At 40.2% G+C, this 11,665-nt stretch overlaps 1 protein-coding gene across 1 annotated transcript in view; it reads right to left on the reverse strand.

Annotated features, from left to right (window-relative positions):
• SNTG1 (syntrophin gamma 1) overlaps positions 1 to 924 on the reverse strand; it is a 2,687,950-nt gene extending 2,687,026 nt beyond the window's left edge. The window contains exon 1 of the mRNA XM_085605648.1: positions 764 to 924. The gene's annotated coding sequence lies outside the window, so the exon portion shown is untranslated. The remainder of the gene's footprint in view (positions 1 to 763) is intronic.
• Positions 925 to 11,665: the final 10,741 nt, after the last annotated feature.

The following is an 11,665-nucleotide window of genomic DNA, read 5'->3' on the forward strand; positions in this document are numbered from 1 at the left end:
ATTACAGAAGGGGCCACAGATGCTTGTGTGGCCCCTTCTGTATTACCAATAGCGCTGGCGCAAATAAACCACCAGTGCTATCTTCAAGGGGGTGTTCCCTCATTTGCATGGGGCGTGGCCCATGCAAATGAGGGAATCTCTTTGCCTCTGCACCCTTGCCGTATTACCGGCATGGGTGCAGAGGGAAAGAAGGCCTCAGGAGGCCCACTGAGAATGGGCCACCTAAAAGATGGCACACTCTCAGTGCCCCTACTGAGAGCATTCTTCTGCAGGGAGTCCCATGGACCCCCCTGACATCCCCCTTGCAGGTGGGTGTAGTCAGTGACTGCACCCGACTGCAGAGGGATCTCTAATCCCCTTTAAAAGGGCATAGTGAAACATGAAGCGGTTGTAAAGCAGTCGCTCTGTATTTCACATGAATGCGCTGCCCCTAGGTCAACACAAGTTTGCAGCTTCCCCATAATGCAGCCCATTCTCCTTCATTGCGCCGTGCACACCTTTTTAAAGATGCACCCGCGCAATGAAGGAAAAAGCGCTGCATGGGTATTGTGGCCCCTGGTTTGTCTGATAGGAGTGGCATAGCAATCTCTCAGTGTAAGGTGACAAAAAAAGACCTTGCTTTTGGAATACCAGCAAGTTAGGTTAGTAGCCCTCGTAAGAGTGCACTAATAATAAGTTCTGCCTATTTTCCATCTTTAACAACATTACTTTCTTCCTGGAATGGTGTCTTCTGATTCAGACGCACCCATGCAATCGTGCTTACCTGGCTGCAATGTATCTATTCTCCACTAGCTCTCCACAGTGTCCATTTGTCAACATTATTCATCCTCTTCGAGGCCAGCAGCTTTCCTCAAGGTTCATCCCCTTCTGTTCCATCTGACAGCACCACTTCACGAAGAAATGTACATTTTTTGAAGTGGAGTGCGGTCCCTGCGGAGTAAGTGAAAAAATAAAGAAAAGGCACATGAACATAAAAAATGTAAAGTAATTGGATTTCTTTAACTTTAATGTTGAACATTTTGAAACACATTATTATTGGCCATTCACAGTGCTTAATTTGAGCCGGTGATTAAACGTGAGACCCACCAGCTCTCATTTTTGTGGATTAGCATTTTTTCCCCTCAACTGTTTCGGGACAAGGGAGAGAGCAGGAATGAAAATGAGTCTGTAGGAGTCAGATGAAGATGTTGGGAGTGCCTGGTGGTGGATGAGGTAGGCTTGGTATTCATGCAAATTCTTTATAGCACTGGCTGCAGGTTTCTGAGCAAAACCTTGGGGTCTGGCACTGACTATTTTACAATTCAAGCAATAAGCATTCAGAATAACTCAAAGGACGTTTTCTGTTGTTACATACAGCATTTCTGGGAAGAACTTTTCAGTGTGTTTAACAACATATACAGAAGCCGCCATGTGGAAAGTTAATGGAATTGGAAAAATATTTATGGTGGGGATAGCCTAGTGGAGAGCATCAGTACAGCAGCGGTAGGAAACTGACCTCCGTCTTCTGTTGAGTCTTTCAAGGTATAAGTTCATGCTGAAGACTATCTCTGGGGAGCATACAAAGCTGAAGTGTTGTAAGGCTAGCTGCATATGGCTGCTAGAGACCATTTGTACCCACAGCTTCAGCATCTGCGATGTGATAATTTAACCAGTACAATAGTTTCCAAATTATATTGAGGGGACTTCACTGAAAGAACGGTAAACTGTCAGCATGCTCCGGGGGGGGGGAGGGGGGGAGGTTGAGTCATATCCATGGAAGTCACACCAGGTGGAGTATTTAGCAGTGGTGAAAGGTAGTAGTTGCTCTATGTTGCTGCTTGCAAGTAGGCACTGCAGCAGCAGTGAAGCCTCATTCATCTTTTTTCTAAGAGGGATAAGCATAAAATGCTCTTATCTGGCAGAAATGACCTTCACTTTCAGTACTATACTCCCCTGCCCTCAACTCGCCCCTCTCCCTTATAGTTAGCACCTGCTTAGTGCAGTTTTTAAATGTATGCTTTATACACCACTTTATTGGGAATTCTATGAAGTTTTAGTACTGAAAAATCACCCAAACACAGACATTTATAATTTAAAGGGGATTTACCATGCAATCGCACTGTAGTGTAGATTTATCACACAGTAACAGTAAAATCCCATGCGATTTTGATCATGTCCCCAATACAGTGCACCTTGTAATCAGCCATTATTTGGGATATTGAGACTATAATCTCACAAATGCCTGTTGTCATTCATCACTGTCTGGAGCGTACCACTGATTATCCCTCAAATGTAATTGTGATGAAAGGAGTTAGGAACATAAAGCACTAGTGGAAGTGACTTCCAAAAAGTTAGAAACATATCAGAGTGATTGCTGTCTCCTTTAATATCAATCACATTCCCAGTATGTACCAAACAAAGATGGGCATGCTATGGTCTCTAGTTATCAAATGTCTCTTTTATAATAGTATTGTGACTGGTATTTGTGGAATTACAGTCTCATTAGCCCACATGACATGCATGGCCTCCCATCCATTTCAGCAAGTACCAGTGATGAGAAGCCCAGGACACAATAGCCATCCACAGCAGTTGGTCAATTGTTTCTCAGGTGAGGTGTGTTCTCAATACAATGCAGGTTGGACCATTGGCTATCATAATTCTTAGATGTATGGGTGGAATTTCAATTGTTTGAGTCAGATATTTAAGTAGGCTTTTCTCATAACAATTGATTTATTTTTTATTTTTGATGAATTTGAAAGTTCTTCATCTATAATTCTTTAGTGACTACAACTTTAAACGTTCTATTAAGATCTTAGATGGAGGGTATCCTATTCACCTTATTTGTTTCAAGGCTACCATTGTGGATACACCCCAGTGGACTTTCCTACTTCACCCTTCAACACTGGTGTAATTATGGGTTTCTCTTCACCTTCTGAGGTAGAGGAAACCCCTGGTAAGAAAGACGTTTTCTCACAATTTAACAATCTGTCTTTAACAACTTCCCAGATATTAATTATTAACCGAATGGACTATCTGCTTTTATTGCTAGATGGCGAAACCTGCATGGGTTTTGGCATGAGCAAATCTTGACCTCTTGGGCGATCAGTTTTTCCAGAAACAAATAGCTGTGTGGGGTATTGTTAGACCTATGTATGCATAAGTGGGGAGATGGTGATGATGCACTCACAAGTTTCTAAATCAAATGAACTGAGAATAGTGTGGCTAACAATAATATCGAACACATTTCTTGCGTACGTAGCTCGCACGGCTCCACCTACACCCTTACCTGTGTGATATCAATGGAAACCAGAACAAGTGTACTGGTTGGTCAGTGCACGTTCCTGCCCAAAGGCTACCATTTTATCAAATGTTCAATACCAAATGTTGATCAATGTAATGTAATAATAACATCAACAATACATCAGTAAACAAATGTATTTTATCGATACAAATACTTATTTAAGAATGCTTGAGAAAAGAAGAAGAGGAACAAAGATTTCTTCCTGGAATCAGTTTTACTTTGGTTCTCGAAATAGTTCATAAATGTTAGTAGTCACATTCATGGCGTTGGATGACAATTTGAGATTTTAAATTTTCTTCAATAAGAATACCCAATGCATTTCAGGTTACAAGGACCCTTCCTCAGGGGTCACTATAATCAAAGCGAATACGCAGTGCTCAATATGCATGAGCTGAGCTTAACTTATTATCAGTCAAGTGCATTCAATTACTCATCAAGAGAAAGTGAAAAATAAATAAAAAATGAAAAATTAAAATTAAAAAAAAACGTAGGTAAAATAGAAATGAAAATAAATGTGGATGTATACAAGTAAAACTCAATGTCAATTGGAACCAATAGAGAGGGATGATCCATTAAGAAACTAATGGAAGGAGATAATCTGTTAAAAAACTACATCTCCCAACAAGCATCAGACAGACACCCAATGAAACCGTTGCCAGCAAATCATCATAGTCATGCCTTACTAATGCCTTACTAATGAACATAATCCTGGTCACAGAGAGTAGTTGTCTTACATTCATTCTTTTTTTCTAGAGCCGGATATCTTTTTGACAATACTGTCTCAAGTAGAAAGACTGAAACCGACGTTTTTAGGTACCTGAAACTCAGGGATAATAATTTTCACTTAATTGCATGTTCAGTATGGTCACTTTTGTCACATAGGGCATGTCTATGATGATTTGAGGGCAACAGTTTCATTGGGTGTCTGCTTGGTGCATGTTGGGAGATGTAGTCAGATACCTCTGTTAATTAGTAAAACACATCCATCTTCCTACAGGCCTTTCCTGATACTTAATATGTTTTTGAAATGTTTTGTTAAAACATAACTGACCTTAATGTCATCCATGTTCATTAAAAATGGATATTTTTTTGGCTAATTGCGCAGGCCTTCATGTAGAAAGAGCGTCTTTAATTACCTTTTCCTACACTCAAGGTAAAAAATTGTTGAATATTAGGTTATCACATGGATATTTCATGAAATTATCAGCCCACTTAATACCTGTCAGGAAGGCTACTGAGGGATCTATTTTAGAGAAGCATAATCTTGTCAAAAGAAATCTACATTGGGCATTTTCCACCCTACATTGGTGGTTCTGTAAGGATTGATGGCTATGATAGGGTATGGACGCCCTCACTGTACTTTTTTACTCCTCCATAAATTTATTTGCTTCCAAACGCTTATCCCATGCATGCTGTTTGAATACAGCTATAGGGAAATGTGAACTATTTTCTGGGTTCTCCCAAAAGTTCATATCCTTGGCATCAATAATATACAGATTCTTCTTATTGTGAGCTAGCCATGGTATTTTGTGTGTCTGATCTAATGCCATGCAATCTCTGAGTATTTCATGGGTTAGTAGATCATCTGATGATGTCCAGACTGACTGTCATATTAGCAGCAATTTGGGCACTATAATGTCCGTAATAGGCTGAAGGCCTAACTCCATTTGTACGATAACTCTGGGGATAGAATGTGGCACCTCTATTAGGCTTTTCAAAAAGATATCCTCTTTTCTTATATCCTTGATGCCTGTTCTATAGGTTGTGACACATACCTTCTTGGCATTATAGAGGGTTTACATTTCGGATTTTTTTTATAACCAATTTTATTGACTTTTGATTGCAACAAAGAACACAGCACCATTTAGAAATACCCCTTAGAAAACAAGACCAAGACACAAACACATCACATTGATATAAAAGATTTGATGTACCAACAGCCAATATCAGCAAACCCATTTCCAAGCTAGAGAGCATATCAGTCCAAATCAGTCTTCTATCACTCCGACCCATTTGCCCCACATTCGGAGAAATTTCTTAGGACAACCCCTGGCCACATAAAGAGGCCGTTCCTGTGCGGCACACCAGTCCACCCCCCTGAGCCATCGCGCCAATGTGGGTGCCGTAGTATTCAGCCTGCGAGTTGCAATGTCCCTCTTGGCTACTGCTAGCGCTGTAATAAGTAAGAGTTTCTCAGCCCTGGTGCCAACCAGCCCCTCTGTGATGCCCAGGAGAATATGTGTAGGGTCTCGGATATAGGTTTTTTACTTAATTACATGGCAATTCTAAATATCTCCTTGTCATTCCCGGACATTATAACCACACAAGCCTCTTCATGCGCATCCCAACCCACATTATTAGAAAACCTCAAACCTAAGTATGAAAAGTGCTTTGTACTTGCTGTAGTATTGCCTTTAAAGAAGAAAGGACATGTTTTACCTTTATTACTTTTACATGACATGTTAAAGGTTTTCCCTTGATTTAACTTCAGATCAATGTGTTCCATAAAATCATCAAAAGAATCAATAGGAATCTGCAGACTAGCTAGGTTAAGGCCAAAAGAACTGCGTCATCAGCGTAGAACAGAATTAGCAATAATCTGGATCCTACTGTCGGTATGTTGGCTCCGAGTGTCTGTAAACACTCATCTATTCCATTGATGTATACTGAGAAAAGAAAAAGAACTAACATGCGCCTCTGTCTTATGCCTCTGTGTATCTTAAAAGATCTGGTTAGTTCTCCCAGCATTTCGTACCGTACTCATGCCGTTAAATATCTATACATGTGAGCAAGTAGGTATTTTGGGGCCCCTAAGGTGATCATACACTTTTAAAATAACATGGTTTACCATATCAAAGGTACTGCTTAGGTCCATGAAACTCGTGTGCAAATTGTCTACCCTAGCCTTTAAGTACTTGCTCTTTAGAAGATTTAAATTAAGGATTTGTTCCACTGCCCCTAAGCCCCCTCTGAATCTACACGGTTCTCTTGATGTATTATTTTCCTCTGCCCAGCCCTCTAATCTTTCTAGTCGGACCCCTTCCAAAATGTTTTAGCTGAAGAATTGAGCAGTAAACTAGGTCTGTAGCATCTCGGATCTTGTTTAGAAAACTGAGAAAAGTAAAGATTCAGACCCTGTAGGTAGTACTTCCCCCGACCCAGTTGCGTTGCAAACAGTAGCAGAGGAGTACATACTCAAAAATGCTGTGGGAATAAACCCAGAGTTTTCTGAGTGTTACCTCACCACAAGCATCATGAATATCCAATTTTAGTACTGCTTAGAGATGAATGAATCAGATGTGTAAGGTTCTAAGAATACAGGTCATCATCTATTTTCTTCAGAACTAGTGAATATGCCTAGTTTTCCACTTCAATGATGGCAAACTGTATTCAAACAACAGATTTAAATGTGACTGTCTTACTAGCTGAAATGTCTATTACCTCAATAAAGTAACTTCCAAAAAGAGTTTTCATGGTCTGGGCATAATATCTATGTTCAAGTGAATGCGTTAATGCATACCACAAGTACCCATAGCATTGTACTCTGCACATTTGTCTTTTAAATGAAACTACTATAAAGCATGGATTTTATCAGCGTCTATTCATATGGGCTCAGAGGTTTTGAGTCAATTACATACAGCATAAAGAAAGAACTCTATTCATTACGTTGTGACTCCCATTCTGCTGTCGAAAAAGTTTCAGAACACTATGAGAGACTTAGCATGCTCAGGGTAGGACATTTTAAGTGGAACAAACTATACAGTGAAGTTTGAAATGTCCACAATAAGTCTTCTTTAATGTTCAAATGCTAGAATGTTCCTTTGAACTTTATAATTCCCCTTTGTTACTCTATTGCTGCTTAAACACGCCCATTAAATTGTGCATGTTATGAACTGCAATTATATTTCCTTGGAAGGATTTTATAGTTTTCATGAAAGAATGAGAAGAAAACAGCCTTTAATTATTACAATTACAGGGTGCACTAAGACAAGTGATTGAAAATCAATTCAACCCTTCACATGTTCATTATTCTTGTACACAGTCTCAAACAATGGTACTGGAACATCAAAGTCATGTCTTTTTTAAGCATGAACAACTCAATTTTGCCTTTTCTTTTCATTTTCTAGTTTTGCATTTCTGCATAAAGATGAATTCTCATTATTTCCATCCTAACTTCTGAAACTATGAACGAGATCTCTATACCTAATAATTAAATGGATATAAGTAGCTAATTCCATTTGGCACCAATTTACAAGGCTGTCACTGTAATATTCCACTGGATTAGAAAGTTTCAAGTTTCTAAACAGTAGGTAGATTTATCTTGCTCTGCATTAGTGGAGATGAGAAAACATTACTTTTGCGCATCCACTAATTCTCAAATTGAATTTGTGCATGGGGAGCAACATTTGTTGTGTGTGCAAATCGCCTTGAGTGCATCTGTCCCTGAACAAAATCTGAGTTTAGTGACACACTAGGATGGGTGGAAGGCACAAACTACATATTATATCCTTCATTACTACACTCTTGCACATGTGAAACTGCATTTGTGCAAAGTGCCAGAAATTACCATTGCTCTTTGTGGTTGAAATTAAGAACTGCTCTTGGTAAATTCAGAAAAAAAGTGTTCTTGAATGAATAAGAGAACAATATAGTGTTTTGCTACATTAATCCAGCAGTATATCAATGTCATTGATTTGTGTGGATATTATGGGAAATGGTCTGTCTGGCAATGCCCAGCTATCCCGTTCTCAGAACAAGACATGTTTTACTTGAAAGCTAGGCATGAGCAGCAGAAAGCGTGTTTGTTTGGTGCAATATGAAACAAAACAACCAAACTATAATATAATTGAGAACTAAATAACTTAAAAAGTCACAACAAGTTAAGAATGACAAAATATGTAAGATATTGGAGATTAATGAGAGTTTGAAATGGCTATAAAGTTGTCCCTGAAAACATGTTAGGGTGTGAGTCCACATTTTATCAATAAAAGAAGCCAACAGTATCACAGTTCCTGGACATGTGCCTTTTAAGGGGTTAGGAGGAAGTGTGACAGCACTGTCTTACATTTCGAGACCAGCAGATCAAGGCAGTGGATGACGTTCATCAAGGCCATATAGAATTTGGCTAAAAATATCTCAGTCACAATGATCTTGTCTTTCATTTAGCAACATTGTGCCAGTGTAAAATTGAAAGTGACACAAACCAGTGTAAAGTTTTGATACAGTATTTACTTTCCAGTGCAAAGCTTTGTTTACACTGGAATTTATCCTGTAAACACAAATAGTGCTATACACTAGTTTGAATCAAGTGGGCCTTCCCACGCTACCATCCATGGGTTTTTCAGAGAGGACGTTTTGTCATATAATAATGCCTCAATGATGCAGGCGTTATGTTAGGAAAAGCGTTAAGCTTCTCTAAATTATTTCCCCACTGTATGTATGCTGTTCTGTACAGCACGCATCCATAGTGGGAAAGATTTAAAAGTGTGTCTAGGATTATTTTGTACTGGAAGGGTAATTTTTCAGTACAAAACCTTTGCTAGACAGTATGTACATATACCTTTGGACTATGGTACAAAGTTGTGTGTGGCACTAGGCTGGCTCAGAGAGTATCAGCACTGGGTAAGAGAGCAACAGCATCATGACTTATTGATATGACGCTGCCCTTCTTTCTTCTCCTAGCACAATGCAATACTATAGCTGGGTGCTGTGTTAAGCGAGAAACTAGTTAATCACCCACTAGGGACGTATCCTAAAGAGCAGCACTGATTCAACAAAGATGTGAGCACCTCTTTTTTTGTTTGCACTTAGAATGCGTATAGCATGTAAAATTAACTCTGAATTTCTCGGAGTTAATGCATGATCTACAGAAATCACATGTTGGAAACAGTGAGCACTGATTGCCTATCTCTTCTTCCAAGCTTTGCTGTCAGCAGCTCATTCATGCACTGGGAGAAAATCAGTTAAATATATGATCTTTAGACACAGCAAACACTAAACATGTGCTACATCTGTGTTGAGCCAGCGTAGCTGTTCCTGATATAGCCCCGAGACTTGCAGGTGGTTACAGGAGCCTATGAAAGTATGGGAGTTAATAGTTGCTATCGCTTCAAGTCCTGAAGGTAATTCATCTATTGGCAGGATGTGAAATCCAAGTCCGAGCCAAGACAACATGTGGAATGTGTATCCGTATTGAAGATGTCACTTATTAAGTTTCAAGGCAGTTGATGTAGCAGGAATTCAATGGCACTCTCAGTGTCTCACTCTCGCTCCTCTCACACACAGGCAAACTCACAGATGCAGACACATCATATCATGGTGTAGAGACCACTCTAACAGGCATGAGCAGCTCTTTTCAGTCACAAATAGAATGGCAGTGACCTCAGGTCACACCCTCCTTCACCTCTTGAGGTATTCAGTGGACATCAGTTCAAGCATGGGCTGTCAGATGATCTTAAATGTGGGTAATTTAGTTAATGCTAGAATGCAAAAAGGCCTCAGTGTTTAGGCCCCTAAAATGGAACCAAGCACACAATAGCGAGTGCGCCAAAAATCATAAAATTAAAACAGGTAGGGTACATTTTAATACTTACTCTGTTCAAATTTCAATATGTTCTAATTTTGTACTGAATCACATTTACCAAATCGAAATGTAAATTAAGCATGAAGTAGGAAATATAGTTTGTGGCATAACTGTAATTAATTCAATAGAGCGTCTTTGCTTATTGGCAAAGATAAAACTGTGGTACAATTTCGTGTGCATCACAGTGTTCATAAAAGACTGTTGTCATGCGCTCTTATTATTGTAGTACAAGGAGAAAGTTATTAATCAAAACTATTTTGTGATCCGTTTTATTCACAGAACAGTAAGGTACAGAATGAGGAGCTTAACACATAATACTTTATAAAGACGTGTTGTGTAGACCTCAGCCTCCAGATGAGGTTAAAAGTCTATACTTCCAATCCAGATAAACAATGGAAAACATGCAAATATAGATGAACTCACCTCCCCCAACTAATAGCCTGATGGAAAATGATCCCACCCAATTGTTGCTTTCTTCACCGAAGAATCTGGATACCCCATCTGCAATGGAGTGAGCTTACTGACAGAGCTCCTACCATAAAGTTCATCTCCCATTAGGGCAAATTATCCTTTCATCTTTGTTAGCCACCTGAATATCTTGTGATTGGTATTCAGAGCAATATTTTGTCTCTGTCTCTTCAGCAACCAAATAATGTTCAACAGTATCAAAACATTGCGTCTAGGGGTAGCAAACATCTACTCATGAATAGCAATAGTTGCACCTCTCCATACTCCTTATGCTGGAATAACACCCCCAATGCCGTAGTTTGTTATGGTTGTCTAAACATTGAACGTCCTACTTTAATCAGGGGCATTCAGAACTGGTTGAACACAGATGTGCCTCCATGATGTCTAAGGTTCTCTGGCACTGTGCACACAATTGAACGAACTTTGGTAGTTTTTTAAAATATAACTCTATTGAGGGCCACAACTCCTTCCACAACTGTATACAATTCAGTTGTAAAATCCAGTGGTCCCTTGGAAACACATCACACAGCTCTGCAGTCTGGAGGGTGATATTCTCAAGAACATGTTATAACCATCGCAAAATTAGCTTAACACAACTCTTCATATCGCAGTCTATCGTGGGAAAATAACTCTGTGTAAACGTGGTATTCCCAAGCCCGCGGCACCATGCGATAGTCCCACAACAATGTGTCAAATGACAGAGGAAAAATCAACGCGACACTGCAACAGTGCGAAACATCAATGCGAGAAAAAATTGCGATGCCCCAAACCGCGATAGAAAAATCTGCGACAACCAGCGACAGGCCTGCAATTCCCACGCGTCATGCGGGAAAATGCACTATAAAAGCAAAAAAAAACGACACTAAAACCAAATCAAACTGCGTAGCACCATGGATACACCCGGACCAAGTGCAGAGGACAACCCGAACCCCACAAGCCCCATGGAGAACCAGCCAGGAACCCCGGGTTCGGGGAAGGGCAAGGAGAAGAGGAAAACGGGGTTCAGTCTGCAGGAAGACCGGATCATCGTCACGGAAGTGATAGAACACTACCAACAACTGTTCATCACCTCCACAGCATCATTGGCAACATAAACGGAAATATGGCAGTAAATAGTCAGCAGCGTGAATGCGGTCGGAGTATCGAGGAGGTCAAAGGAGGAGGTCAAGAGGCGCTGGCATGAAGTGCACAGCCAAACCAAGGAGAAACTCGCTGCCAACAAGATGGCAGCAAAGTTGACTGGATGTGGGAGTCCTGCGCCACAGGAGGAGCTGGATGAGCTGGAGGTAATGGTGGCCACAGTCATCCGTGTGGAGACAGTGCAAGGAGTTGGG

Source organism: Triturus cristatus, chromosome 5_1 (genome assembly GCF_964204655.1).
Source record: "Triturus cristatus chromosome 5_1, aTriCri1.1, whole genome shotgun sequence".
NCBI classification, from domain to species: domain Eukaryota; kingdom Metazoa; phylum Chordata; class Amphibia; order Caudata; family Salamandridae; genus Triturus; species Triturus cristatus.